A 27921-nucleotide genomic window follows, 5' to 3' on the forward strand; every position below is an offset into this window, starting at 1 on the left:
TCTGAGACTGTGCGACAGAGGTACTCCACATTACAGACAGCCCTGTTTACTCCAGGTGAGCTAAGAAAGGTATCTAGGCACAAATGCCATTCATGTATCCCTAAATAGAAATAATAGTTCCTGTCATCTGGATGTAGTTGCCTCCAGGAGACTACAAGGCCCCACCGTTGCTGCCATCTTTGGTAAGTTCTATCCAGATGCACAACTGGGGTGTCTCCTAAAAGATGGTGTGAGTTTGATCAAGGAGCAGGTCAGTAACACAGTGATAGTCCCCACCTAGTAGGATATTCTGTATCATATGTGGGGCCAGTACATGGGATAATTCATTGATGAACCCACTCTGGTCAGAATTGGGAGCACAGATCCTAACAATGGTCAAATCTTGGCCCGCTGATACTAGGACATATCAACATATCATCCATTAAGGTCTATTATATCCCTTGTCAATTTAAAATTTAACCCTAGGGTGAATCCACACCAGGATCCCTCTGGCATACCTGAATGTGTATACATCTGGCCTTGCTTACATATGGCATCCCTCTCGGGAACCGTGAGGTGAGTTTCCTGTAAAAGGGCCACGTGGGCTTCCCTCCTCTTCAGGTATGAGTGAACTTTGTACCATTTTGTCATGCTTTTAAGCCCTCTGTTGGTCCATCTGATAAAGTTATAGTTCAAGCAGGATGCCATATTGAGAGGTTTAAGTAGTGATTTAGGTTGCTCGTTGGGTGATCCCAGATCTTGTGCAGTGCTAGGGTGACAGTCCACTTAGGGAAGGGTTGCACTAAACAGGCAGAGGTAAGCCTACAAACATTCCCCAGAACAGCAGTAAGAATCCAACTCCCTAACCCCAGGACCAAAAGAGAAAGACTCCCCATCCAAATTAATAAACAAACATTCAACCTTAAAGTAAACATGATGTGCCCAACTTCAGATAGGGGGGGGGGTTCACACAACTAAGCACCTTTTGTCTTCACATCACACCATCTAGCCATCATTCAGGGTAATATAATCAAATTCCTGCTCATTAGCCCATTGTAAGCATGAATTACACATTATAATAAGGCATCAGATCATGTCAGGTATACATTACCAAACCACCCCAATGATTACAGCAAAGTCATATAATTTCGTTGCAGGTGCCAGGTGTTACTAGCGGGGGTGTCCTCTGCATTAAGAGAAGAAGCTGAAGCATTGTCATAGTCAGTGTCTCTCATTTTGTCGTTTTCTTGAGCTGTTGGAGGGCCAGAACCCACTCTACTAAGAGCAGTAACTACCTCCACGCCCCTATGTTTTTCTTGCAGTGCCTGGGAGCGAGAGGGGATGGTGCCAGAACCATGTTTCACGCTCTTTTTTGGCTGTTTCCTTGATTTCCTCAAAGGGGTTTACAATCTCATTGTCTCCTTGTCAGGGAAGGCTTTCGATCCAGTTCCACAGCTGGTGAGGCGAGGTGAAAAATGTACATCCTCATTATGAGTTGCTCAAAGTCTGGCAGGGAAAAGCATACAATATATTATCCCAAGGTGTCTGAGCTTCTCCTTAGCTTCTGTGAATGATGCTCTTTGTCTTTGGACTTCCCTAGTGAAGTCTGCAAAGATCATCAATCTGTGGTTTTCCACCATTTCATCCCCTTTGATGTGTGCCTGGGTGAGGATGTTGTCTCGGTCTTTGAAGTGTAGCAGTTTAGCGACCAATACTCTGGGATCTGCTCCTAGCAAAGGAGGTGTCGCTAGCACTCAGTGATCCCACTCAAGTGTGTAGAATGAGGAGAGACCCTCCAGGGCCGTGTTATCACTGAGCCATTTTTCCAAGAAGCAAGCCATGTTACTTTCCGGGCCTCTTTTGCGCTCTGAAAAACAATGAACTGAATATTATTTCTTCTGCCTCTATTCTCAGCATCTTCTGCCTGGGTTTCTAATGTTTTTTCCGTCGCTTCCATGGTTGACATATGCTGACGCATGAACGCCATTTTCGGGAGATATCATCCAGGGTTCGTTCCATGGCGGTGACCCTCTCTGCCAGTCCTCAATGGCTATCCCTTAACAATCCCAGGTGTATCACTATGGTGTAAATTTTCAGATCTAGGGCTTATCAGGAAGCCACAATGGCCTACAGTAAGGTCTCCAACGTAGTTCCATGGCAGCCCCTGGGTAGATGATCTGCCCCCAAGGCTCCATCCGCTATGTTAGTGAGGTGTGGGTCCTGCATGGGACAAGTGTTGTTGGCCTCCTTCTTCTTAGTGTACTTGTCCATGCTGGTGAAAGGGAACAAAAATCTACTAGGGATGAATATAGGAGTCACTTGTCAGGGCAACTCCTTAGTCTTCACAGAACACACCTTCCTCGGCGGTGATCACAGTGGTGATAGGTCCCCAGTGCCCTTCCATTTCCTAAATGCCATTGTATCAGGAGCTGCTGGAGAGTCGCAGAGGTATTGAAGAAGACAATTGCTGCTAGGATATCAAGCGTAGGCCAGAAGTGGCTGAGGGCTGCTAGGGGAGTGCATCCGAGAGGTTGGTAGAGATCCTCGTGTCGACTTAGGACCACTTCACTGTTCAAAAGGGAGCCTGGGTGTTCAGTATTGCCAATGCCTGGTCCTGGGCACCCCAAAGAATTCCACAAGATGGCCTCAGTGCCCCAGGTTGACCATTGCGCAGGGCCAAGTGGCAGCACGGGGCAGGGGAGCCTCCTCCTAATTTATACAGGTAGGTATCCAAGAAGATGGCATACACCTATCTCTAGGATTCCAGGCACTGCTCCAATACCGAGGTAGTGTGGGCCTCACAGTTGGCGTTCTTTAGTCTGGCCCCTCAACTAACTTAGTATATTGTGGAGCTGCAAACTGTCAGTGTTCCTCCATATGCCCTCCACTCACCTGAGCCACTCCATGTGTTTGTGTTGGGCCGTGTTGTGCTTTCTAGGACAGTTTTGGTGGCCAGGCTCTTGCTAAGCTGAACTTACCAAATGTCACTCAGTATGCGTTAGGGCAAGGTCAGAACTGCTATGGAGCCCTGTCCTGCAGATTAGTGAGCTCATACTGTCCTCAACCACAATGCAATATAGTCTCTCTCAAGATGTCGCAGTGCACTTCAGAGCCCAGAGATGTAAATACGGTCTTTCTGAGATCATTATGATGCGCAGCTCCAGGTAGCACAGGGAAGTCGCTCCAGCAAGTCCTTCACCCTGCTCAGGTGCCTAGTGAGGTTGGTGCTCCTCAATAGGGAAACATAGGTGGTCATTATGACATTGGCTGTAAATGCCGCTTACTGCCACGGTGACGGGCAACAGCATACCACTGCGGAGGTGAACATCCGTTCGCCAAATTATGACACACACTAATCCGACAGAAAACTGCCACATACACAAATCCACCAGCCCAGAGGTCAGTAGTAAAGTGGCGGTACCAACACCCGCCAACAAAACTACGCCTACAACATTATGACCCACGAATCACCACAGCAGACATTCAATGGCGGTAAACCATTGGTGGTACACACCGGTGCACTCAAAATGGACACCCATATACTAAACTACACAACATTGACAAATACCAAATACACGCACCTGACACTCATACACACACCACAACACAGCACCATAAAACACCCACCCACACTACCCACAACCCTTACGAATAAAAATTATTGCCACCAGACTGACACCAAGATCACTGCGACAACTAGACACACACACCACATACACCCATAAATCCCTCACGCACCCCACTTCACACACCCAACCACAGTACCCAACACCCACATACTTACACACACCACACAACATCCATGTCCCCACAAAGGCACCCACGTTTCACATGCGAGGAGTTGCGGGTCATGGTAGAGGAAATAGTCAGGGTAGAGCCACACCTGTTTGGAGCTCAGGTACAGCAAATATCCATTGCCAGGAAGGTGGAGCTATGGCGGAGAATCGTGGACAGGGTGAACGCCGTGGGACAGCATCCAGGAACAAGGGACGACATCAGAAGGAGGTGTAACGACCTACGGGGGAAGGTACGTTCTGTGGCAGCAAGGCACCAGGTCACCATACAGAGGACTGGCGGTGGTCCTCCTCCTCCTCCTCCTCCTCCCCCATAGCTCACAGCATGGGAGGAGAAAGTCTTGGCAGTACTGCATCCTGAGGGACTCACTGGAGTTGCCTGAGGACTGGACACTGGTGAGTCAAAATTTACTACTTATCGCACCCCATACCTGCATGCCATCTCACACCCTCACCCTCACTCTATCCCACACACTGCACCTACACATATGACTAACCCCAATGCCAAGCCCTGGATGCAATAGGAATGCATAGACATCCCCTCATGGTCACCAATCACAAAAGTATGCACAGACAAAGGTGGCAGGGCAACAGCAGCGATAGAGGGGAAGCTACGGTTTGTACAATATGTCACAGACATGAAGCATAATACATCACTTACATCCCCACAGGTGCCGATCTCAGCGGAGAGGAGGTGCCACGACAAACCAGTCCTCCAACAGAAGATGCCCCCAGTGATGACAGTAACTCTGGACTTCTGGATCTGGATGAACTACCTGGCCCATCAGGGACCACTGGTCAGTCGGTCACCCCAACCCACTTACAGTCAACCACAGAGCCTCCCTCTCCAGTATCCAACACCACAGCACTCACCCAGCGTCCACACACCTCTGTCTCCAGGACATGTCAATCAGCAGTGTGCCTACCTGTACAGGGACCCCACTCCACACCTCGCCCCCAAGACAATCGGGGACCTGGGGTCAGTGGCAGCGGGCACATCGTTCAGGGGACAGAGACACAGGGCAACAGGGACACTGGGAGGACCACTGTGCGCCAGGGGGAGGACAGACCCAGGCAACCGACTCTCCAGGAGGCACTCACCAAGATCCTGGGGGCCTACCAACAATCCCAGGACACAATGGTCCAGATCCTTAAGAACATGCAGGAGAACAAGTGGCTGCAGGAGGAACACCATCAGGAGATCAGGGAGGACTTGCAGGCTCTCAACACCACCATGATCTCCATAGCAGGGGTGCTAGCAGACATGGCCAACATCATGAGGGAATCAACAGCATACCAGTGGGCCCCTACCACTAGCCAGTTTATTGACTAGCCCTCCACTTCTGCTGCAGCTAGTGGTCAGGAGTCCGTCACTAGAGCCACAGGCCACCAGCACCCCTCCCCCTGCAGAAGGTGAACCACCCCGCAAACATTCCCTGCGACCCAGACAGAAGCCAGAGACACTTGCCAAGACCAAGACCACTGCCAGCAAAGGAGACTCTCCTGATTGTCCCCCTTGTGTCCCACCCTGTCACATTGTCCACTTTGAACTGCCTTTGCTGCCCTTGGACACTGTACCTGTGCTACAAACAGACTGGAACAATACCCTGGACTTTCCTCTACCATCACCCCATTCCATTGCACTTTTCAGTCAATTATTTGCACTACAATAAACACCCTTGAACACAACTTGAGTGATACCGTTTTATGTGTTGAAAATGTGCATTTATGGGAACACTCACATCTAGTGCAAATGAGCTGAACACTGTGATAGCATACAAATAATGACCTGTATCTGTCTGCAGTAAACACACCAGGACACTGTTATCATATCACCAACATCTGTAAAAGGACAAGCCATAGGTGACAGTAAGTTGCGATGCAAAGGAAGTTATTGCCTTCATGCTACAGCCACACAGAAAACATCAATAGTCAGAGTAATGGTCAGTTCCACTGTCTCACCTGTGTGTCATTGGAAGTATTGACTTATAACTGATGTTCTGTTGTCCTCATCTTCATCCTCTGTCTCCTCATCCTCATTGTCCTCAGGGTCCACTGCTGCCACAGTGACATCTCCAGTCCCCTCCTCCTGTAAAAACGGCACAATTCATCTGAGGGCCAGGTTGTGCAACATGCAGCATGCCACTACTATCTGGCAGACCTTCTCGGGTGGGTAGCACAGGGATCCACCTGTCAGATGCAGGCATCTGAACCTGGCCTTCAGGAGGCCGAAGGCCCTCTCGATTATTCTCCTGGTTTACTCATGTGCATCATTATAACGGTTTTCAGCCCCTGTCCTGGCATTCCTCACAGGGGTCAGGAGCCACAAGAGGTTTGGGTAGCCAGAGTCACCTGCAAGTATTGAGGGATAGAATTTAGCCTTACACAATGCAATGGGGATAACACTTTAAGGCATACACTGACATACAGTGGATGGGGACTCAGGCTCACCTATTAGCCACACCCTGTGCCTCTGTAGTTGGGCCATCACATTTGGGATGCTGCTATTCATCAGAACGAAGGCGTCATGCACCGACCCAGGATATTGGCCAGTAATATGAGAGATGTACTGGTCTGCCAGGCACACCATTTGCACATTGAGTGAGTGGAACACCTGTTCATTCTGGCAGGGGGGACAAACGCAATATGTGTACCGTCAATCGCCTCAATAATATTGGGAATATGTCCCATTGCATAGAATCCCGCTTTCACAGTGGCCAAATCTTCCACCTGGGGGAAAGAAATCTAGCTGCACATGTGTTTCACCAGGGCAGACAATACCCTTGCCAGCACGATAGAGAACATTGGCTGTGACATTCCTGCTGCTAAGCCCACTGTCACTTGGAAAGAACCAGTTGCCAGGAAATGGAGCCCTGATAGAACCTGCACAAGAGGGGGGCTCCTAGCGGGATGACGGAAAGCTGATATCAGGTCAGTCTCCAATTGGGCACACAGCTCTGTGATTGTGCCCCTGTCCAGTCTATAGGTGAGTATAATGTGCTTGTCCTCCAGCGTAGCCAAGTCCACAAGGGGTCTGTACACAGGGTTTTGTCTCCTCCTCCTATTCATCCACAGTGGTAGGTATCTAAGGGACATAAGAGTGAGTAGGCTGTCACAAGTTGTAAGATTAAACCACCACCTCAGTGTGAATACAACATTAATGTGAAGGGACAGTGGGAATGGCAATGTATGTGCAAATTCCATAAATGACACAGTTATGGAAGATCTGTATGTAGTCTACCACCATGAAATGGCAACCGCCTGTCCTGTATCTAGAGACAGGTGGAAGTGAGGTAACTCCGCCGACGTTGGGCGTCATGGCAGAAGGCGGTCTTGCACCGCCATGCAATTCCTAATTGGCTAATATGGGGCTCTATGGAGTAGAGTGGCCAATGGGGATCAGCATCTGCAGTGACGGTGTACACCGCTGCAGACTTGTCCGCCATTTTCTGTCCATAACCTCACTTGATTCCTGACTTTCCACAGGACAGCACCTACATTGCATGTGCTGCTGTGACCTGTGGCTAGAACCTACCATGGCCCGTATGACCAGGGAAAGGGCCCCTGCATTCACTTTGGTGAGTTGTAGCGCTTGGTGGATAGGGTCCTGCCCCAGTATGGACAGCTCTATGGGCCTCCAGACCAAAAGGTGAGTACACCTTGGCCACAATGCATGTGGGAGGGTTGCATGGAGATGTGTGTGCAGGCATCATGTCATATGTGGGGTGTTATGTCTGGTGGTAGTGTACATGGTGTGCACCGGGTGATGTGTGTGCCAATGGAGTTGGAAACGGGATTTGTGGGCCATATGTGTGACAGGCTGGATTGTATGTGTAATTCTGCCCTCCTGTCTGTATTCCCTCTGCAGGTCAGTGCCCATCAAAAGAAGGGGTTGTGGCGTGCCATCGCCAAGGGCGTGCTGACCCTGGGGGTCTACAGCAGGCGGTTCACCCACTGCAGGAAACAGTGGGAGGACCTGAGACGTTGGGTACGGAAGACTGCGGAGGCCCAGCTGGGGATGGCCTTCCAACGAGGAAGGGGTGCCCGTCGGAACCTGACCCCCCTGATGACCCGCATACTGGTGGTTGCCTACCCAGATCTGGATGGGTGCTTGAGGGCATCACAGCAGCCACGAAAGGGTGAGTACAGTGGGACTAACTACAATAATTGGTAGGTGGCATGGAATCCGGGTGGTGGTTGTGAGTTAGTGGATGCCCCTTAAGGCCAGGCCAGACATTGCAGAGTCATCCAGCTCAAGGGAAATGGGTGTATGGCAAATGCAGGTTACCTAGCTCGTTTGCATTCCATGTCAGTCAGGGCTTGTGGGTCCCAGGAGGTGTGCCGTTGGCGGTGTTTGGCCCTCATCTTGCTGTGACATCTAGCCAATTCAATGCCAGTGCAATGCATAGTGCTCAATCCTGATCCCTGTGTGTGACGGTGCTGTGAATGCCAACTGTGGTGTTGGTGCTGTAATTGACCCAGTGCTCCCTTTCTCTCCCTCCCCCCCCTTTCTCCTTCTGTCATCCTGTCCATGTGTGCATTAGCATCATCTGGCAGAGGATCAGGGGCACCGGCGATAGAAAGAGCTGCATCCCACAGGACACAGGAGGCAGAGTCCACTGACGCCGAGGGAACCAGTGGGACGGAGGGTGAGGGGAGCACCACGGCGGAGACAGGAGGTGACAACACTGACTCAGATACCTCCTCCGATAGAAGCTCCCTGGAGGTGGCAGACACCTCTGTGACCACCCCAGCTGCAGGTACAGCAGCCACCCCCGTACAGCACCGCCCTCCCAGTAGCCCCTCAGCGAGTTGCCCGTGACCGCTCACCCAGGTGGGTGGGCATGTCCTTCGCCTAAGGCACCTCAGGCTCTGCCCCAGTGAGCCCTGCTGCTCTGAGTGAGGAGGCTATTGACCTCTTGAATTCCATCTCTGTAGGGCAGTCAGCCATTGTGAATGCCATCTGGGGGCTGGCATCTCAGACGCAGCAATGCAGTCCATTCCTGGAGGGCATCCACAGTGGATTGGCGGCCCAACAGAGATCGATTCAGGCTTTGGCCTCCTCTCTGATGGCAGTCATTGTCCCAGTTCCTACCGTTCCCCCTCCAACTACCACTTCCCAGTCCCAGTCTCCTCAACCCAACCCATCCCATGCACACATACGGACGAGCATGCACACAAGACATCACACAAGAGTGGCACAGTCAAACACAGGCACCACACTTCAGTCCACAAGCACTCACACAAACAACAGACAGTTGCACATACATACACATCCACTGCCTCCACTGTCTACCCTTCCTCCTCCTCTTCCACCTCCTCACAGTCACAGTCACAGTCACATCCACACTCAGAACTGCATGCACTGCTTCAACAGCCACCACCTGCATCACCACACAAAGCAGCACACACACCTCACTAGCAGACACCTCCACAACTTCCATCCACATGTCCACTGTGTCCTCTCCCACCCTGTCTGTCCCCCCTCCTAAAGGACACAAACGCAGGCACTCAGACACCCAACAGCCATCCACCTCTCATCAGCACACTACCCATGCATCTGCACCCAAGTCCAGCAGACGTACTCCTCCGACAACTACTCCCTCAACCTCCACTCCCATCCCTCCACCCACATCCCACCCCAATGCCCGTAAGAAGCTTTTCCTTGCACATCTTGACCTCTTCCCTCCCCCCCTGTCCTGCCCATAAGAGCAGGGTCCCAATGACCCAGCACCTCAGCCAAACAGTCCATGTGGACAGTGGAGGAACCTCCTAGTCATGGAGGCAAGACAGTGAAAGATCCCACTCCATCAGCCAGGAAAGGATCCCTCTCCACCAGCCAGGAAAGGAAAGGATCCCACTCCACCAGCCAGGAAAGGGAAGGATCCCACTCAACCACCAATATCAGAAAATATTCCCACTCAACCACCAATTTCAGAAGAGGTTCCCACTCAACCACCAATGTCAGGAGAGGTTCCCACTCAACCACCAATGTCAGAAAAGATTCCCACTCACCCACCAATGTTAGAAGAGGTTCCCACTCAACCACCAATTTCAGAAGAGGTTCCCACTCAACCACCAATGTCAGAAAAGATTCCCACTCAACCACCAATATCAGGCAAGAAGCCCTCACCTCCAGCAGAGGCTGCCCAGGAGACACCACCCCCAGCAGAGACAATGCAGCCCTCACCTCCAGCAGAGGCTGCCCAGGAGACACCTCCCCCAGCAGAGACAATGCAGCCCTGACCTCCAGCAGAGGCTGCCCAGGAGACACCTCCCCCAGCAGAGACAATGCAGCCCTCACCTCCAGCAGAGGCTGCCCAGGGGACACCTCCCCCAGCAGAGACACAGCAGCCCTCACCTCCATCATAGGGCATGTAAGCCACCCTCTGGGGACTGTTGTACAAGGAGCCCCTCCAGAACCAGTGGGCGACTTCCCCATCTCAGAGACTGTGACCTTGTACTTCCCAGCATTGGGAAATGGGCATAGAGCCCCCTCCAGAAGCACTGAGCAAGTTCCCCACCTCAGAGACTGTGACTTGCTGTCCCCAGCATTGAGAAATGGGCATGGAGCTCCTTCCAACAGCAGTGGGCAAGTTCCAGACTTCAGCTGAGGTGCACCACACCCCCTTCCCTCTGAGGTGCCTGTCCACTTCCGAGATGTTGCCTCTGCACAGTGTTGTGCAGAATTCGTCAGGATCAAGTTGGGGCTTGGATTGTGCCCTGTGGCTATGTGGGCCTTATGTACTTTGGACTGGGCATTGGCCCTTTCTGGACAATTGTTCATGTATCGTCATTCTAAAATTGGTTCATATGGTGGGTGTTGCCTTGCTATTACGATGTCAGTGCTGCCGAACTGTAGTCCTTGTATTATTATGCCGTGTGCCCTGTGCCATTGGTTTACGTCTACAGCTGGTTGTGTGTATGGTGTGTATGTGAATGGTGTGTGTTGTGCATGTGTGTGTCACTCTCCTTTTCCTCCCACCTTCCCTTGGGTGCTAGGCGGGTGTACTCACCATCTTAGGGGGTCATTTGCGCCGCCCGCCAAAGTACCGCCGTCAGAATACCGCTGCACGGTCAAAAGACCGCCGCAGTCATTCTGAGTTTCCCTCTGGGCGGGCGGGCGACCGCCAGAAGGCCGCCCGCCCGCCCAGCGGGAAACCCCCTTCCACGAGGATGCCGGCTCCGAATGGAGCCGGCGGAGTGGAAAGGGTGCGACGGGTGCAGTTGCACCCGTCGCGATTTTCAGTGTCTGCTATGCAGACACTGAAAATCTTGGTGGGGCCCTGTTAGGGGGCCCCTGCAGTGCCCATGCCATTGGCATGGGCACTGCAGGGGCCCCCAGGGGCCCCACGACACCCGTTACCGCCAGCCAGGTTCTGGCGGTCAAAACCGCCAGAACAAGGCTGGCGGTAAGGGGGTCGGAATCCCCATGGCGGCGCTGCCTGCAGCGCCGCCATGGAGGATTCCTCAGGCCAGGGGAAAACCGGCGGGAAACCGCCGGTTTCCCTTTTCTGACCACGGCTTTACTGCCGCGGTCAGAATTGGCCTGGATGCACCGCCAGCCTGTTGGCGGTGCATCCGCGGTCCCCGGCCCTGGCAGTCCATGACCGCCAGGGTCGGAATGACCCCTTAGTCTTCGTTGGCGTTGGTGTTCTAGGTCGAGCATGGCGTAGAAGAGCATCGGGAAGACTTGCAGTTCTGGTTCCATGGCGGCGTTGGTCTTCTCTGTGTGTCTGTTGTGAGTCTTTGGTCTTCTGTGCTGTGTTTCCGCCAGGCTTTTGATGGCGTTCGTACCGCCCCGGAAATCATGGCGGTGTGTTGTGTCATAATATGGTGGGCGGTACCTTGTCTTCCGCCTGGCTGTTGATGGCTACTGCAGCGGTCAGTGGTGTTAACGCCCTGGCGGATGGTGTGGTACATTGCCTGTTTATGGGAGTTGTCACCTACATGGTCATAATTTGGTGGTAATTACCACCAGCCTGTTGGCGGTATTACCGCCACTTGAACAGTCACCGCTGATGTCATAATGAGGGCCATAGTCTCTCGCGAGGTGATGGCCATCTAATTGCCCCTAGGGTGCTATTGCCCCTCTGTTCTTGTCCCTACAGCCCCACCAAGAGGAGTAGGTATGGCTCTGGGTCGTGTGGGCCATGCTGGCCACTTCTATCTGCCCAATATCTGTTTTGCACAACGTTTAAAAAAAAATATATTCGATTTTCAACAGTCAGTCAACATAACAGTTGCAACTTGATTCCATCACAACATCTAAACATTGCATATACCAGTTTCAATGCACATCGTATCATATGTCACATAATAAGGTTGTAAAATTACAGAATGATTACAGCCGCCTATACCGCAGATGCTGTCGACAACAGATATGTAGTGACTAGGCCCATATATCTTTGGCCCGAGAGGCTTGAAGTAGTTCTTCTGCATAGTAGTTTAACTGATCTCTACAGTATGTCAAGTCTTTTAGCCACATATCAAATTTGGGTGACATTCTACCGCCCCCATGATTAGCCACTCTCCTTTTGACTAATAGTACCACTATCGCTTCAAATTTCTGGTTATTTTGTTGGAGCAGCTTGACAAAGTCGAGGAGATACGTTTGAGTAGTGCATGGCACTTTTTCCATCACCATTGTCGATAGGGCCTGAGTCACCTTTGTCCAGTAGAGATTCACAGAGCTGCAGCACCAGGCATAGGTGCAGAAAGTCTATGTTTATTTCTGCTGAGGGGACATCTATGCAACTGTGAGGAAAGATGGCCCTGAGGGGTACAGGGCATGCAGCATTGCTCTCTAAGGCTATGTGTGGTGTATATTTGGGGGGTAGTACCAATAGTGTGCAAAATGTGCCTGTGCACATAAAGGGTATAAGGATAAATTTGGGGCTCCAAATCCTCCTTGTGTGTATGGACGTGTGATTGTGTTCCAGCTAATCCTGGGATGTTTCGACTCCCAGGCAAGGTTGATCTTGTTGGTTTTGTGAGTCTTAAAGAAGGCTTGTGTCAGAAGAATGGGATGTTTATGAACAGGTACAGGAACTTGGGAAGAAGAACAACTTCATAATTGCTATTTTATCAGCAAATGATAGAGGAAGTCTTATCCAGCGGGACACTTGGTCCTCTAGTCTTTAGACTGCTGTGCTATAGTTCTGCCGAATAACTATCTCTGGATCTCTATGCATCCATATACCTAAGTATTTTATGGGGTCTGTACACCATTCCAATGGGAATTCCATATCATGTGGTTTGGTGCTTAGAGTCAATGGGAAGATGTTCGACTTAGACCAATTAATGCTAAGCCCAGAGTATCACTCATATTTCATATATTCACAGACAACCGGTGCTAAATGTATAGCCGGTGACAGATGTAGAGCACCATGTCGTCTGTGTATAGGGATATAGCTAATGGACATTGGCGACATCGTCACACAGTAACTTATCACACCTGAAAGGACCACACAGTGTTGCAAAAATAAATGTACTTTATTACAGGAACACTGAACTAGATTACAATAGGCAATCCCCCCTTTCTGGAGGTAAGTACATACAAAATATACACAGGTAAGTACTAGGAATCAGCATAAAACACTAGTAATAGTAAGAACTAGCAATGGCCCAGAGGGTATGGAGTAGTTAGCCAAGGGCTGGAAGAGTATGGAACCCCAAGAGGTGAGTATCTAGAAGACTCCCAGTGTCCAGGAGAGCAGAAATAAGTTACCTGGTCGTCCCATAGGCTAACATGGGGACTTGAAATTGGAACAATGCAAGAACAGGGCCAGGCCGGTTGAACCCAGTGGTGGATTCCGCATGTAGAGGACCTGTAAAAGAATAGGACAGAGTCTAATCCATGCAGGAATGTCCAGGTGAGGCAGGAGGCAATGCCCACCCTTCTCTGGGGGAAGATCTGGGTCGACAGTGGTGGATGAAGTCCAGCTGCGGAGTCCAGGAGCTGCAGAGAAGTCCCTAGGAGCTGTCACTTGCCAGACTGCAGACGGGTCAGTGGTCAGGAGGATCACCAACAAGCACAGGCAAATGCAACCGGAGCTGTTGGAGATTTGAAGAGCTGAAGAGAACCAGCGAGGTCCTGGGGACTTAAAACTTGGAGAGGAGTCCAGGCTGACCCTAAGAGGTTAGGAGAGCCAGCAGAAGCAGTCGGAGCCCCCACAAGCAACCCACTGACAGCAGCCACAGTAAGTCGCATTGTGGCCCAGGCAGCACACTTGAAGAGGAGTCGCTGGAGCATCAGAGAGGAGACTGTCTTTGCAGAAGTGGAGTGCTGGGGGCCAGGGCTACTTGGAGCCTGAAGATCCGTTGGGGCAGGAGTCAACAAGCCTTGGTTGGTGCAACAGTCACAGTACACAGGGATTCTGTCGTTGAGGTAGGGGCAAGGACTCACCATCTCCCAAGTTGGACAGAAGGCAGAGAGGACCCAGACGACTCCTCAGAATCACCACCTGTGTTGGAGAATCTTCACAGGTCCAGAGGACAGCAGATTGCAGCAGCTGGACGTTGTTGCCTTAGGTGGCTGCAGATGCAGGGGAGTGACTCCTTCACTCAAAGGGAGATTCCTTCTTGCTTCTGTGGTGCAGCTGAAGTCTTGCCAACCCCAGAGGATGCACAGCTGTGGAAATGTTGCAAGTTTCTGGCAGTAGCCGGTAAACAAAGGAGGTCATCTAGGTGTTGCAGTCTTGTTTGGTTCCTGTAAAGTCCAGCAGTGGTTCGGGTGGTCATGAACAGAAGGGGTTGTTGCAGGGGAGTCCTGGTGGAGTCTTGAACGCCGAACCTAGGGACCCACCTGCAAGGGAGTCCCTAAATAGCCCAAAAAGGGGTTTGGTCACTTTGTAAGGAGACCACCTATCAGAGCGAGACACTGGCGTCATCTGCCTAACCTGACTAGTAAGATGCTCACAGGGGCCCCTGCCCATCTTGATTTCAAAATATCAGAATCATGTGGTCACCTGGAGGAGCTCTGGGCATCACCCGTCGGATGTTGATGGACAGGGAAGTGGTCACTTCCCTTTCCTTAGTGCAGTTTCGCTCCACAGCAGGGACCAGGGGTCCCTGAACTATTGCAAACCAGGTTATGCAAGGAGGGCACCTAATGTCCCCTTCAAAGCAAGCCGGTGGCGTGGGGAGGCTACCCCTCCCCAGCCTTGTAACACCTATTTCCAAGGGAGAGGAAGCTGCACGCCTCTACTACAGGAAATCCTTTGTTCTGCCATCTCCTGCTTGAACTGGTCAATCAGCAGGAGGGCAGAATCCTCTCTGAGGGGCTGCAGCAGCGCGGGCTGATCGCAGACCTTGGAAGGCTGGTAGGAGCAATAATGGGGGGGTCCTCTAAGAAGCCCCCAGAGTTCGTGGAATCATGCCACCAATACTGGCATTAGTATTGGGGTATGGTTCTGACATGTTTCATACCAAACATGCCTAGGTTCAGAGTTACCATTTTGTAGCTGGACCATAGGTAGTGACCCATGGCCAGTACATAGTTGAAATGGCTTCCCCACGTTTACGAAGTCCAGGAAATCGGAACTGAAGTTCATAGGGGCACCTCTGCTCCTGTAGGGGTGCCCACACACACAGTGACCTGTACCCTGCCATTAGGGCTAGTAGGGCCTGCCATTGGGGTGACTTATAGTGACTGGTGAAGTGACCAGCAGTAAAAGGGGACATTCAGCTTTTCATGCAGGATGCAATAGCAGGCCTGCAGACACAGTTTGCATGGACTCCTATGGGTGGCATAATGCATGCTGCAGCCCATGGGGGACCCCTGATGTACCAATGCCCTGGGTACCTAAGTACCCTATACTAGGGACTTAAAGGGGTACACCAGTATGCCAATTGTGGGGTGTAAAGGCTACCAAGACAACCAAATTTAGAGGAGAGAGCACAATCATGGGGGTCCTGGTTAACAGGATCCCAGTGAAAACAGTCTAAGAACACTGCAAGTAGGGGTAAGCATGCCAAGAAGAGGGACTTTCCTACAGTGGGAATCCCCCTGTATGTCCTAAATGTCTCCGATGTTTTGTCATTGACGCAGACTCGTGCTGTCTGGTTCATGTATTGCAGGCAACTCCAGTGCAGAAATGCTGGCAGCATACCCATGCAGTGTAGAACTTTGAACATGCATAGCCATTGTATGGAGTCAAACACCTTTGCTGCATCAAGGAGCCCTGCTGCTGCTGGGAGCGAGGGGTCTAGTCGGTGTTGCAAAGAGTGTGTGTAGATTCTGCTTAGTGGAGCGAGAAGGGGTAAAACAAGACTGGTCCATTAGGACCAGTGTGAGGTGTAGCGGTTGGAGCCAAGCCACCAGGATTTTGAGAGGATTTTTACATCAGTATTGATTAACAATAATGGGTTGTTTGAGTTGCATCTCTCGGGTAGCTTATCAGGTTTGAGAAGTGTTATTATCAAGGCTTCTCTGAGAGTCGGGGCAATATTTGTTTGTCATAAGCCTCTATGTACATATCTCTAAGATGGGGCACTAGGAGAACTGTATATATTTTATAAAATTTACAGGGTAGCCCATTACTTCCAGAGGCCTTCTCATTTGGGAAGGTTTGTATAGCGTCAGATATCTCCTCTTCAGTGATGGGCTGTACTAGAATTCCCTTTGCTTTGGTGAAATCCAGACTAGTGCCACATAATCTAAGTAGAACACTGTTTCCTGCTCCGTGGCAGAGGCACGGGCCCCATATAACGGCGTGTAGAAGTCCACGATCTGGGCCATCATTGTTGGTGTGTCACAGTGAGTTTTGCCATCCTGGGATTGTAGGCTCACTATATGTGTGCCCCCCCAGCTCTTTTATTTGGCAGTTAGCCTGCAGCCTGGTCAACCGCCTTCTCCATAAGCTCTTACAACCCAGGACCAGAACATGTGCCTCACCTCTGGTTTTGCAGTTTCATTATAATCTGTAATGTGTGTTCTAATGTCAGTTAATATCATGGGGTTTGGGTTGACTTTATATTCCTGTTCCAGGATCTGTAAGATATTCTCTATATATTGAAGGTGCGAGCGAAAGGATTTCAGCACTCCGGCCTCTAGTCCTATACAGTTTCCCCGATGGTGGTTTTACAGGCTTCCAGAGCATGCTCATCTCCTCCACATTACCCTTATTTTCTGCAAAATATTGTATTATCGCTGTGTGCATTCCATCGCGGAAGACTGCATCAAGAAGGGCTGGGGCATGGAGCCTCCACTGAAATTGCCTTGGCATGTGGGTGAGTATGGGCACTGTTAATAACACCGGGGAATGGTCTGATAGTATTTTTGGCATGTGCCCAACATCCGTTGTCCATGTGCTTGTCTCCCTCACCCCCAGCCAATAGTCGAGCCAGGACCATATATTATGACCAGAAGATGTGAAAGTGCCAACTCTGTCCCCTGGATGACGTTCCCTGCACACATCTATGAGCCCATATTCTACTATACCCTCCTGGAGGATTTTGGTGGATTGCTTTCCCTGCGTGCCCGTAGCGGTAGACCTATCTGTTGTCTGATTTAAATAGAGATTTAGGTCTCCCCCCAATATAACAGGGGTAGAATTTAGTGTGTGTAATCAACCCCATATCCTGAAGTAAAAAGATGGGTCATCCACATTTGGTCTGTAGAGGTTTATGACAGCAGTGCCGCACAGACTTTTTTGCACAATTTCACAGAACCCTTGTTTGTCTGTTTCGGAGTTTGTAATAGTGAGGACACCTCTGTAATAAGATGAATACCATTCCCGCCCACTTCAATCCTAGTGCCCATGACGTGTGCATTATGAGATGGGTTTCTTGGAGCAGTGCAACATGCATGTTGTGACGGTCTGGATATGCAAATACATGTCTGAATATTTTAGTTTTATTTAGACCTGGGATGTTCCATGTTAGAAAATGAAAGTGCCCTTAGCCTTGGGCCATTAAGGTTGCATGTACCTGAAGAGCGGTGCATACATTATAGTCAGCATGTCATGGCATACTGTCATGCATAGAGAGTTTGTGGCATCGTGATGGAGTTGCAACCAATGAAAGAACACCCCTCCCCCCTCCCACGTTAGAAAGTTTATACTTTCAGCAAAAAATGTGACATCAAGACATCCAACTCCTCCACAGAATTACACAGTTGCTCTGAGACACTACCATCATCCAGAGGAAACAGGTACACGCCAAACATCAAGACCAGGAGTACATTTTTACGAAGAAGTAAGAAGACACCATCTAGGCACACCTCAAGACAATCGCACAAGACTACCAAGTTACACAATCCCAGAACCCAGTACATTGGGAATACAATCACGGACTTGCAGCAAAGAAGCCAGGAACAAAACTTAAACAAGGAACTGATTGTCAACTTATCTGATAAAGCTATATTTAAACCTCAAACTGAGATCCTAACTAAGGGTCTTTTTTTGACCCACCCGAAATTGAGACCTAGTCGAAACAAAAATAGACTTGTTCAAATTTACCAGAAAATTGAAACTCCAATCTTTTTTTGCCAGTCAGGAACGTGATAAAACCCACCAGGATAAAGAGGGCAACATTGTTGTTCTCAATAAAAGGGACTATCTTCAAGAGGCGTATCAACAAATTAATGATACCACATGCTATACAAAACTTACACACAATACAACACAGGAGGTCCAAGTGAAACTAGAAGAACTATTGAACCACTGGTGCTAAAGGGAAATTCTTACCCCGGAAGAGTGCAAATTCCTATTTATCAAACACCTGACTACACCCACTTTATATCTTCTCCCGAAAATACATAAGGGGGACTTTCCACCTAAATTTAGACCGGTCATCAAAGGCATCAACTCAATCTGCTCGAATTTGGGCATTTTTATTAATTCTAAACTACAACCCTTTATGAAGAACTTACCTTCCTACATCAAAGATCCAAAGGACATACTTCAAAAACTTCAAAACATTGATTGGCAACCAGACTATGGCCCTCATTACCACCCTGGTGGTAAATCCCGCTTACCGCTGTGCAGAAGACCACCAACATACCGCTGCGGCCGTGGAATTCTGCTACAGCTATTACAACCCACAGCTCGGAATCTGCCATAATACAGACACCCACACAAGTCCACCACACCAAAGGTCAGTGATAAACTGGCGATAACAAAACCTCCGCTGTCACGCCAATAGGAATACGCCCACACTATCACAACCCACGAATCCACGCAGCGGTCTTTCAACCGTGGTATTCCATTGGCGGTACACACCGCCGCTCTCAAAATACACACACATTTACAAAACACAACCACATCACCTGACACACATACGCACACCACATCCACACACCCAATCCAATATAAAGCATACACCCACATCACCCACAAACCCTTACTACCAGAATTCTGAAACCACGCCAGAGAGAGACACCACAATAAACAACACAAGCATCCAGAGACACACAACACCATCACTTACACAACATCCACGCACCTCAAACAACACACACCAACACATCCCCTCAGACATCACAACAGACACCACCTCACACATCACCCACACCACATCACAGCACCTCAACGACACCCCAGGTTCTCTGAGGAGGAGCTCAGGGTCATGGTGGAGGAAATTATTCAGGTAGAGCCACAGCTATTCGGATCACAGGTGCAGCACACCTCCATTGCAAGGAAGATGGAGTTATGGCGGAGAATCGTCGACAGGGTCAATGCAGTGGGGCAGCATCCAAGAACTAGGGGTGACATCAGGAAGAGGTGGAACGACCTACGGGGGAAGGTGCGTTCCGTGGTCTCCAGACACCAGATTGCTGTACAGAGGACTGGTGGTGGACCCCCACCTCCTGCCCCACAACTAACAACATGGGAGGAGCAGGTCTTGGCAATACTGCAGCCTGCGGGCCTCGCAGGAGTAGCAGGAGGACTGGACTCTGGTAAGTCAACTCTTTACTACCTCATCCCCCCCAGCCTACCTGCATGCCATCACATACTCCCACCCTCACCCTCACCCCATCACTCCAACACCTCATATATGCCCCACTATCACAACCCACCCATCCCAATACCAAACCCTGCATGCAACACAAAAGCATGGACACCCATCACCAAAGCATGTCCACTACAGATACCCACACAGACCCCAAACCAAATATCACACAAGGACCAAGACAAGAATGCAAGCACTGGAGTACAGGGTCACTCACCCATTGCACACGATGGCACACACAGATGTAATAATCATGCCTTTACACCCCTGCAGGACCCCAACCCAACGTCACTGGACAGGAGGTACCAGACATATCCAGTCCCCCCACAGAAGAGACCCACAGTGATGACAGCAGCTCTGCACAACTGGATCAAGATGACCAGCCCGGCCCATCAGGGACCTCAGGACAGTCGGTTCCCCTGACACTGGCACAAGCCACCACAGACCCTCCCCCCTCAGGAAACACCAGGACAGCACCCACCCACCCAAGGAGGTGCGGGTGGGGATGCAAAACATGGCAGCCAGCCTTGAGGGGGTGCGTTCGTGCATGACGTCATTTGCAGATCAGGCAGCTGCTATGCAAGCCCGAACATCTCTCTTGCAGGAACTTGCCAAAACACTGAAGGAAATCAGCACAGCTGTCATCCAGTTGACACAACACCTACAACTGCAATCCAGTCAACGTGTGCACGAATGCAACATTGAACCCCTCAGGGCCGACCTGGCTGCCTACCATCGTGATGTGGCTGCTATTCTCAAAAACCAGCAGGCCCTCCTTGCTGCAGTACTGCCCTTAATAACTCCACAGGGAGCAGCCCCCGGGATGTCTGCCTCCACGTCTTCTAACACTGAGGTGTGTGTTGCCCCTTCACAACCAACAACAACAAGGACAAACCAGGCAACACACACATCAGAAGAAGAAGACATGGAACAGATCACATTCTCACGGAAGAGTACCCGGAAGCACTAGTCCCTGCACCATGGCCTACTTTGACCAAGGTCCTACGTTTTGTCAAATGCCAGTCTCACTACAACTACACTCAATGACTGTTCTGCAATCCACTGTATGACTTGTCAGCATTGCCAGTGAATGTCTCTCTCCTACTATTTGCCAATTCCTGTCCCTCTGCACTGTCTGTGACATCACCCCTGCATGTCAGGAGCCTCATCCACACCCCTTCTGTAGCATCACCATGTAAGAATGCACCAGAACGGACCCAGCAAACATGGACAATGGACATTTTGCACTACAGCACCTATAAATAAATAGCACTTGCACACCTATGATGTCTCTGTGTTATTTCACACTTCAACTGTGCAGTACATAACTCCAAAGTGCCTGTGTGGCAACCATGTAGCTTGTCAATACAACTGTCCTGACATCATGTAGTCTGATACATCTGTGCAGTGGCCAGGATTGCATCATAGCCTTACCATACTGAGGAGAATAACTGATGAAGGGACTAACCACACACAATCATGCTGTGTTGGACAGAATGATGCACCCTCTATAGCAATTCTAGTCAACTAATGGTGGCTGAGATATGTAGGCACCATGCAATACTAAAACATGAAATTATGCTGCAAAATGTAAGCAAACATAAAAAAATAACACTGCATCAATCACCCTTTCTGAGTATACTTCCATGAAGGAAAGTCATGCAGAATTAGTACACACATGATGTAGGTCAGCAATGAAGGCAACAAGACAAGAGTGTTAACAACACCTCATCTACAAAGATCTCCCTGAACATCACACTGCAGTCCGACCTCTGAAATTACCCACAATAACAAGTCTGGAAGCACACTTTGTGAAGTAGAATACATACTCACCAACACAAAACCTTGGTGATCGATGCAAACTACCAATGGTGGGTCTCCCAAATGGTGGATACTTACCAAGTTATCACACGGGTAGCTGGCATGTTAAACCTCCATTTTCTGGGGATGGCTAGCATAGGACACTAATGTCATACAAAAACATTCACCTACACTGATGTCAAGGCCATGATAAAGTAGCACCTAACGCATCATGTAAAGGGTTAACTATATATTTATTACTATTTATTCACACAAGAGGCAACTAAGGGAAAAGTAATACCTACACTAATCTAACCTGACTACTACTAACCCACAACTGTCCCTAACTAACCTAAGCTAAACTTACTCTACACATATAACTAAACGATCTAAACATCAACCCCCCACCCACCATTATGAGACAGGACACATGCAGGACAACACTTACTAACCTACACACATACTATCCTAAACAATCATATTTGTTTTTGTATTTGTTTTTTTTTGTTTTTGTTTTTTTCTTTTTTTAAACAAACAGGAATCCCAACATTGACCCCCACCCACCCACCCACACAAAAAATAAAGATAGAAAGAATAAGTACTCCCACCCTCTTCCCTAACACTAACTAAGCTAACTACCTATACTAACCTAATTTGAATCCCCAAAACCCAACTATCAGTACAAAATAGGAAAGAGGAGAGAGGGGAGGGGTAAGAGTTAAACATGGCAAATGTCCTAGAGGTTGGCCCTCCGTAGGGTCCGCCTGATGGACCGAACCCTTTTTTTGATATATGCCACATCCTGGCTTAGCTTGTCCACCTTTGTAAACACCTTGTCCAATTTACGGCTCAATGCCAGGAATGCGTCTGGGTCCACAGGAGGGGCTGATGCAGTCTGTGTGCCGGCCGAGGTGGACCTTGTGCCAGCAGTTGAATGCCCACTGGACTGTCCTGGTTGTTGAACATGGCTGGGTCCAGGTCTTGATGAGGAGCCAGGGTCAACTGTGCCCGACGTTGCTGGGGCCACTTGGGGAGACCTGGTGGATGTGGTGGTGTTGGCTGTTGTGGGCAATGTAGGGCCACCCTGTGTTGAGGCCCACCATGCTCCGGAGGCCCGATCTGATTGGTATTTTCGGGCCATCCTCCTGTACCCCGACTGCACCTGCAGGATGTGCCGGTATCGCATGGCACGCCTCTCAAATTGGTGTCTATCTGCGGCACTCATGTTTGCAGAAGTGAAGAGATATGGCAAATATTTACCATGGGAATTGCATTGGGTGGAATCGCACAATGGGTTATTTCTACATTACTTGTACTGTATTTGTTACAGCAATTGTCACAACATAGTTTATTTAAAGTCTCAGAGGAAGTACATGTGAAGCCTGCATACATAAGGCCATCTCACACCTAGCATATCCATGTCTCTACATGATGGATGACATCAGCATAAACTTCTCATCCAAATAATGCCTAATGCAGCTGACATTATGGCTGAACCTCTTCCGCATACTGACTTCACTACATATGTCACTCTATGTGATAACTATCACAACCCTCACTCAATGCCATTTGTAATTTGTTGTTTGCAAATATTGAACTCATGGGCCATAACCGAATGTGTACACTAGGGGCCAGATGTAGGAAGACGGCAAATTGCGACTTGCAATTTGCGAGTCCGAGCGACTCGCGAATTGCAACTCGCAATTTGCTATGCAGAACGGTGTCTCAGACACCGTCTGCGAGTCGCTTTGGGGTCTCAAAGACCCACCTCATTAATATTAATGAGGTGGGTCGCAATTTGCGCCCCCATAGCGACTATGGGCACTCACGGGGATAGAGGCCTGCTGGGAACAGCAGACCTCCATGTCCGTGACTGCTTTTAAATAAAGCAGGTTTTTTTTTCCAATTGTAGCCCGTTTTCCTTAAAGGAAAACGAGCTGCACTTAGAAAAAAAAAACGAAACCTTTGATTTTTTCAGGGCAGGTAGTGATCCCTTGGACCACTGCCTGCTCTGAAAAAATATTTTTGGGTCCACTCACAAAGGGGAAGGGGTCCTATGGGGACCCCTTCGAGTTTGCGAGTGGTTTACCATCCACTTCAAGTGGATGGTAACTGCGACTCCATTTGCGACCGCGTACTCGGTCGCAAATGGAATTGCATACCACTGCGAGTCGCAAATAGGAAGGGAACACCCCTTCCTATTTGCGAGTCGGAAATGCATTTTGCGAAGCGGTTCCGACTCGCAAAATGCATTTCTGCATAGCAAACACATGTTTGCGACTCGCAAACGGCGATTTTCGCCGTTTGTGACTTGCAAACTGTTTGCTACATCTGGCCGTAGGTTCTAAACAAAGTTGCAAAAGGTCACAAGTACCTGTAACATACTGGTTGCTACAGTCCTAGGTACCCTATTCCCAATCACATGGCAGTCTTTGAGGGTGGGGTGGGAAGAACAACCAACAATCCCAGGTTCAATGCACACCCAGGAGTGTATAGAAAGGTCAACAAGTATTTGCCTCCACACACAACACCAATGAAGGGCTAGCAACACGTTGGAGTCAGCCAAACATTGTCATATCGAAGGTCCACACATGTCAAAATGCTCTGACTCAGGCCAACATCACATACTATCAGTGAGGCATGTTTTACAACACACACAGAGGAGCAAGAACACCCATGATCATGAGTCGACTGAACACCTAGGCCATTGCACTCTAGTCACACACACTTCTAGTTCAACTTGTGAAAGTACATGCCCCCAGAAGATCCAACCTACAGTGTACACAGTGCATCCTCAACTAGGAAGCTGCATATTTCATACAAGCCATTTGCCAAAGCTATCTGGGAGAATGTCAGTCTGATATGCAGACTCAGTTCAAGCCAAGTCCCAGGGCAACTCTTACATTAACTAGTGTATTCCACATGACTCATCCCATTCCCCATAGCGGGCCAACTGGAATGACCCACAGCCCCTAAATCTGAGAGATGGCTAAGTATTGGTCTACAGAAACAGAAGTGATATTTGAAATCCCACTAAAGCAACAATGCCAATGAACGGGCAGCGCATCAAATCATGAATTCTGTTGAACACACAGTAGTCCATCATGCATCACTAGCAAACAATAAAAATAGCACTCAGGCCACACTCACTGTAGGTATCGGGGTCCTCAAAATGTGCCACCTCTCCCACGGTGTACGGTGCTGGTCCACCTGTAAAGCATAAAAGGAAGAATATACTCAGACTCCGTGCACTGACAAATAATTGCAGTTACTATGACACTGTGTGAATATGACATGGTAATGATACACTTTCCCACATGCTCATACTGCATGGATGAATTTTTAATCAACATTAACATTGGATGAGTCTCCTGCTACAGTTACACACCCTACTACACACATGCAGTGGCCAGGACAGTCATGTGTTGTCAAAGATACACCTCCATTAGTATGCCCCAACAATAATGGCTTGCATTCATCTCATCATGTGCATCCCAGAGAGACATCCAAAAGCTGGTTACTTGAGGACTGCATGACCCCTCAAACTCAAACAGGCTATGTGGACATTTTCAACACACAGCAACCAGACACACATGTGACATATGTGTGGACAACATAGCTAACTTTGTGACGTGAAGGCACCACACATTTATAGCATCATCATAGGTTTACAATTTTCTGTCTAGCTATGGCGTCTACATATGTAGGTATGTTGTTTCAACATAACTTTCTCACTGGCCAATATGACCTGTAGAGTTCAAATAGAGGCATTAACGTGTCGCTTGTCTGACACAAAGGCAACACTACATTACATACAGCTACAGGCATCCGGTATGTGTTAAAAACATGAGCCATCTGACTGCTAGCATTGGTCTTCCTACACATTGTGCAACAAATACACATTAGGTTTCCCCAGCATTACACACAGTCAGCTACTTATCTAGCAGATTGGGTAACAATCATCACATGTCCCCACACAGATTTCAATTATTCACATGTAATTGATTTGTACTCACCAACATGGCCACCAATCCTGATTCCCAGGTGGTCCAGCAGGTCCTGCTCCCTGGAAATGAGATCAGCCCAGCGGTGCTTTAGTTGATGCTCATTCCTAATGCTACCGTACACCCGGACCAGGTGATGGCGCACCTTCCCCCACCGGACTTTACGTGCCTCCGTGTGATACCCCTGTATCACACGGCCCCCAGCCTCCAGCATGAGTGGGAGGAAATGGCAAACAAGCCAAATGAATCCCCCCAATTCCTCCTCACCCATCCTGCCAAGCCAAGGCCTACCTGACATATTAACAAATTGAAAGGTGAAAAATGAGGCAAACAAGTAAAAGTGGGAAATGGGGAAAGGTAGAGTAGTGAAGGAAAAAGAAAACTTAAGAAAAATAGCCCAACTAACCCCAAAGTTAAACTACCCAGAACAGACTCCCACAGACAATACAAACAAAAACAGGATTGGACAAAAGTATACTAAACAGACTAAGACAATATTAGACAACAAGACTATGATCACAAAAACACAAAATACAAGGTACACAGGACACAAAAGCAGTTAAACACAGGACTACACTTTTCACACAACCACACAGTCTAGATAAATCTGAGACTGCAAAGTGAAAGTGAAAGTTAACTCACAGTACAGATTTTGTAAACAGGATATCCTATTACATCACTTCCTGCATAAAATGGCCGCCGTTTTTATTTTTCCGTTATGCGTCATATTTTCACGCATACAGATTGTGCGTCATATTTTTTAACGCATAACATTGCACATAATGCAGAGTCAAAAGTAATTTCTTCATTGTTCCCTTACATTATTGTGAGGCTGAGTTTACAGTTCTAGTGTAGAATTATAATTTCCTGGCAAATATGAGAAACATATATGAAAATTTATATTTGACTCTGCATTCTGTGCACTCCTGTACGTGAACAAATTATGACGCCCATGCTGTATGCGTGGAAATTTGACGCTACATGGACATTATGGTGGACATGTCATGTACCTTATTAATTTATTATTTTTCATTTCATATTTTTTGACTCTGCATTCTGTGCACTCCTGTACGTGAAAACATTATGACGCCCATGCTGTATGCGTGGAAATTTGACGCTACATGGACATTATGGTGGACATGTCATGTACCTTATTAATTTATTATTTTTCATTTAATATTTTTTGACTCTGCATTCTGTGCACTCCTGTACGTGAAAAAATTATGACGCCCATGCTGTATGCGTGGAAATTTGACGCTACATGGACAATATGGTGGACATGTCATGTACCTTATTAATTTATTATTTTTCATTTCATATTTTTTGACTCTGCATTCTGTGCACTCCTGTACGTGAAAAAATGATGACGCCCATGCTGTATGCATGGAAATTTGACGCTACATGGACATTATGGTGGACATGTCATGTACCTTATTAATTTATTATTTTTCATATCATATTTTTTGACTCAGCATTCTGTGCACTCCTGTACATGAAAAAATTATGACGCCCATGCTATATGCGTGGAAATTTGACGCTACATGGACATTATGGTGGACATGTCATGAAACTTATTAATTTATTATTTTTCATTTCAGATTTTTTGACTCTGCATTCTGTGCACTCTTGTACGTGAAAAAATTATGACGCCCATGCTCTCTGCGTGGAAATTTGACGCTAGATGGACAATATGGTGGACATGTCATGTACCTTATTAATTTATTATTTTTCATATCATATTTTTTGACTCTGCATTCTGTGCACTCCTGTACGTGAAAAAATTATGACGCCCATGCTGTATGCGTGGAAATTTGACGCTACATGGACATTATGGTGGACATGTCATGTACCTTATTAATTTATTATTTTTCATTTCATATTTTTTGACTCTGCATTCTGTGCACTCCTGTACGTGAAAAAATTATGACGCTCATGCTGTATGCGTGGAAATTTGACGCTACATGGACAATATGGTGGACATGTCATGTACCTTATTAATTTATTATTTTTCATATCATATTTTTTGACTCTGCATTCTGTGCACTCCTGTACGTGAAAAAATTATGACGCCCATGCTGTATGCATGGAAATTTGACGCATTTTTAAATTATGTCTTCATTTTTTAAAGTTGAGGAAGGAACTTTGTCATGACCAAACGGTGCTATGTGATACACATTTGTGGTTAGCTATGACACATGTCCCTTATTGGATGTATAGAAGGCATTCACACTGTAATATTTATGATACCTGAAAAAATGTATTAACCATATTTGTACACATATTTTGGGTAATTGCTGATGGCTATTTTCATATGATGAATGGGATACCATGATGTATTCCTTCTCACAAATGTGTCCACATTTATCATGGTAATGCATTTATCTATAGTC

This window comes from Pleurodeles waltl, chromosome 1_1 (assembly GCF_031143425.1).
Source record: "Pleurodeles waltl isolate 20211129_DDA chromosome 1_1, aPleWal1.hap1.20221129, whole genome shotgun sequence".
In the NCBI taxonomy this organism is placed as follows: Eukaryota; Metazoa; Chordata; class Amphibia; order Caudata; family Salamandridae; genus Pleurodeles; species Pleurodeles waltl.